Genomic DNA, 4,844 nt, shown 5'->3' on the forward strand with positions numbered 1-4,844 from the left:
TTTCTTTAATTGACGTTCATCTAGACATATTCTTCCCATTGTTGTTTGTTTGTATGTATGTACATGTATGTATATCTGTGTATATGTGTGTGTATGTATGTGTATTAAGATTTTTTTTCTCTGTAATCTGGCTATTTTTTCCCACTCAATAGCATACCCCAGAAACCTCCGCAAGTCTATTTCTTTAACCCAAATTTACCTTTAGTAGTTCATAAAATACTGGCTCCCTGAAGCACACTATTGCACCTATTTTTCCAGAACTTTGGGTATGTTCTTTGCTTCTAGATTTTTAATTGTGTGTGTGATCTTGAAGAACAATACCAGTGTTTAGAAATCTAGGGCGGTGATGCTCCTGAGAGGTAGATGGATGGGATGTAATTTCTAAAGTGGTCACTAGATGGCAAAATTGTTCCAAAGTGTTAGTAAAACCATGCCTTAAGTGCATCTGCAGGAGGCAGTGGAGCTGGCTGCTGGGTAAGGAGCCCTGTGTAGATGGCACGGGTGGAAGGGACTTACGGCATTGTCTGGTTCGTGTCATATTATTTACTACTGCTATTACTATTATTGTTTGTATTGGGAACTTTAATATCTGTGAAAAAGTCCTCTGAGCAATGCCCCCTCCCTGCCATTCTGTCGGTCTGTGACTAGCAGGCTCCATAGCGAAACTCAGACGACTCTCTCTGAGTGAAGCCTGTTCTGTCCCAAAGACCCTGGTCCTGTGTGCATGGGTCTTGTGGTGCCCCACACGACACTGCATGTTGGGTCAGAGGAAGGGGAGCCCTGGGACCACATGGTTCTCTTTTAAGGCCCGGCCAGAGCTCTTTAAAGTCTCAGTCTTCAGCTGTGGGCACCGTCAAGCCTTGTGGGCTGTCTCTGGGAAGAAAAACCCTTTGTATTGTTGTACAGTGTCCTGCTGGGAGACAACAGCTATGGCTGACAGTCTGGGAGTTTGTGTAGATCTCAAAGTCATTCCTACAAAGACTGATCTCAATCCCAAAGAAGTGTGTGATTTCGAAGCTGTCCTCACCCAGGCTGCTGAGGCAGTGGCACTTATTCCAGTTCTAGAGGATAAGACACGGAAGTCTCTTATGCCTCCTTGGGAGAACCTCAGCCCCTTGACAGCAAATTCTGTTTTCAGGGCTTCTGCAAACTTCTCCTGGATCTTCTCTTTCTTGTCCAGTTCAGAGAACTCGATCCTTTTCCTTTAGGGTGCCGCTATGACTGATGGGCAAAATGTTCAGCATGCCATTCTGGAACCCAATAAGGTTCTATGCTTTTTGGGCAGTCTGAGCAGGGCTGTGTATGAAGCTGAAGATGATCAAATTCTGAAAGAGCTCCTCCTCTCCAAGGGTGGTTCTGGGATGTCTGCTTGGAGGGTAACTGTCCATACTTATTCTGCACTGCCCATTTTCAGCAAACACACAATCAAACTTCATCATCCTTGCCACCTAGCTGCTCAGCAATCTTCCAGTAGTCAGAGCCACCCACCATGCCAATCTGCTCCCAACTTCTGGCGAGTTTGTGTGAGGGAGGGTCCCATTCACACCAAGCAGGCAGAGGATGCATGTTTTCCTGCGGGTGCCCTCAATGGCGATAACCATGGCAGCAGCTAGGTGTGCCAAGCGCTGTTGTCGTCCATGTTATTTTATTTGTATTTCACATGTGACATATAAATGCATTATACCTGTAAAGGATTCACTCTCCACACACCCTTTCCTGTGCTTGTCGCCCACCCCAGAAAGAACTGTGTTTGAATACTTTGGGGTATTGCTGTATAACACATCCTATGCACCATGCACACATGTATTTGGACATGTATTCATCTGTCTTTTCTTAATAAGCATCCCCACCACTGTCCCATTTTGTAAGTGAAGATAGTGCAGAGCTGGGGTCCTGTTGTCAGTGCAGAGCAGATCCTTTCCTGTGCACTCACACAGACCCGAGATGTAAAAGTTGACTTTAGCAGTGGTTACTGCAATTGGGTGAAACTATTTAGCCCTCATCAAGCCGCCATTTGCTCACATTTTAAGCCATTCAGGCTTCCTAAATCAAGTCAGGACATGCATGTCTCCTAGCTAGAAGCCTGGCTGAGAGCATGAGTTTTCTTTCTTCTCTCTCTGTCTCTTTCTTTTTTTTCTCTCTCTCTATCTCATACACACACACTATTTGCAAGCTGGAGGGAAATGCCAAGTCCAACATGGCATTCAACAAGGCTGAACTGACTGGAGCTCAAACTCAGTTCAGGTCTGTAAAATGATGACAAACTTTTGCATTCAAAAGCCCGTACTCCTCCTTACAATCTGTCTGTGCTTAGTCCCAGTTTTCACAGGTGAGTGAGCTGATGCTCTGGGAGAGAAGTCATCGCCTAGGCCTGTGTCACGCACTGAGCAATAGAGGTGAGAATCACTCCAATTGCATGGAACCGAAGGCCCAGGCTCCTCAAGACTATGTTTAACAGGGTCTCCTCCCAGGGAGCCACACTCAACCATCAATACATTCTGCTGTGTCTGCATATCATAACCATCTTTGATTTGAAAAACAGCAGGTTGTTGTGGATGCTATTTCAATGGTATTTGAAGAAGAAAGCAAAACCAATATCATCATAAGATGTTTTTCCAAAAACTGAAACAAATCTCAAAGAAACAGTTAATCTGTTTCAGTTTTTTTTTGTTGTTGTTTTTTTGTTTTTTAAAAAAAGCCTTCTTGATAAATTTAGCTGAGAAAGACGCTATCTGGTGGCAGCATGTTCAATGGGGGTGATCAGCTGGTGTGCAGGTCCCTGGAGCTATTGTTTCTCCATGCAAGCTGCCCCATGTGCTACTGTTGCTCCTCCCCCTCTCTTCCTGTGAGCCGCTGAATGAGTGGCAGCTCTTTTCTCCCTTCCTGTGGATATGAAAGTCACTGTGGCCACTGCAGTTTTCCCTGGACCAGATCTCAGCCTGCAGGGTTATTCACATTTTGTTTAGCTCTTCTTGCAAAACTGGAATTTTTTCTTTCCATGGTTCGTAATGGGTCTTTCTCTGAACCGCCAGCTCCCAAAGAGTGACATGGAGACTTCTTATTAATTACGAAAGCGTGGCCTTAGCTTAGTCTTGTTCCCAACGGGCTCTTATGACTTAAATTAACCCATTTATGTTAATGGATTCTACATTCTGCCAGATGGCTTGTTACCTTTGCTCAATAGAGTGTATGTCCAATTCCCTCTACGTCTTCTGGAAAAACTACAACTCTTGAATTTTTCCCTTGCCTTCCTATCTCTGTCCAGAAAAGTCCTACCTATCCTCTCCTGTCTAGCTATTGGCCATTCAACTCTTTGTTGAACCACTCAGGAGGTGCCTTGGCAGAGACACATCTCCAGAGTGTACAAAAAGATTCTCCCACAACATCAGCTCTCATCTTGCTCAGATAAACTGGGGAGTTTCACAGGGTTCCTGGGAAGGGTTCTAGACTCCTTAAGGGGGTGATCTGTGGAAATCCCTGAAATTCTGTTCTCAGGAAGCCTGGATGATGGTCATTTTCCATGTAGGATGAAGAAAAGAACCTCACAATAGAATCCTTTAGTCCCCTGACTCCTGTCGGCTGTGCACCAGAGTGCTCTGAAGAAAGGCATACCTGTGTTAAGGACGCTACCAGACTGATTAACTCCTGTGGCTGTGGTGAATTGGAATGCTGCAGATCTAGGGTCAAATTATCTCGAGCTATCTTTAGCCCTTACTAACCATTCATTGTCCATCTGTGTGTCTGACCTAGCATCCTTGTAAGTATCAATTTGAGACTTAGTAAAAACAGACTGTTAACTTCCACCAACCTAAAGGCTAAGACCACCGTCAGACAGCATCTGAGGCTTGTAACTGAGATTTTCTCGCTGTAACCACATGTTCCCACCCACGTATTCGCAATGTGCCTTTCTTTTGTTCTGTAACTATAAAAACTTGACGAAACTCTTACCACATTCAGACATGGCATTTGGAGGTAGCTGTCACTCACGCTTGTTTCCAGAATCAACACTCTCTATTCCGCTAGGAAAGAGCTGCGCCTTTGCAAGGATGAACCTGGAATGAACGGAGGGAGAATGAGCACTGCTGTGGGATGGGGTTTCCTTTCTCTCTAGACAGGGGAGGCTGGGAAACAGCTCCAGGCTTTGAATTTTGTATTTGCATCACCACTGGGCAAAATACAAAGCCTTGTAACAGAAAAGAAATCTCAACATAGAGCAAAGCCATGGATGAGACCTTTCACACCCAGCAGATGTGAAAGCTCGTCATTTTCTTTTTCAGAGGCAGAAGGCAGCTACACTCTGCAGTCCTGGCTGTGAATCTGCTCCTGGCAACTCTGTTTCAATAAGATTTCTCTTCCTCTTTGCATGAATTGTTGTTGATGGTCTCTGAACATCTGTCTTCCAGCCGATGGTCTCTCATAGGCGAGTCTTGTCTTGGAATAGAATGGTACCAAAACCATCCAGGGAAAAGCTGCCCTGGTTTAGGCAGACATAAGCCTGCTAGCTGCAGTTTGGATAGTTGCTATCTTACCTCTGCAGGAAGCAGGGTAGCTCTGAAAAATGCAAAGTCAGCTGAGTTGGAGCAGTGCTGAGAGGTACTTAGGAAGCTTTGCCATTCAGCACCAGCTCCTTAAATGGAATGATCTCCAGAATTCTAACATTTCAGATGCCCAAAGGAGAGGGAAGAAAGCCTGAGCTGAAAAGAAAAGAAGAAAAAAAACACTTTTCAAAAACCAGTGAAAAGAAACAGCAGCTTAGAGTTACTGTAGTGGGCACAAAGAGAATGTCCCTGCAGATGAGACCAGTCTTCCGCAGGTCTTGTCACTCGACCTAGATAGCTTGAAGG

At 44.9% G+C, this 4,844-nt stretch overlaps 1 pseudogene; it reads right to left on the reverse strand.

The window, feature by feature from the left end:
• Positions 1-853: 853 nt before the first annotated feature.
• On the reverse strand, positions 854-1,601 carry LOC130887498 (phosphomannomutase 1-like; annotated as a pseudogene).
• Positions 1,602-4,844: the final 3,243 nt, after the last annotated feature.

Source organism: Chionomys nivalis, chromosome 1 (genome assembly GCF_950005125.1).
Source record: "Chionomys nivalis chromosome 1, mChiNiv1.1, whole genome shotgun sequence".
Taxonomy (NCBI): domain Eukaryota; kingdom Metazoa; phylum Chordata; class Mammalia; order Rodentia; family Cricetidae; genus Chionomys; species Chionomys nivalis.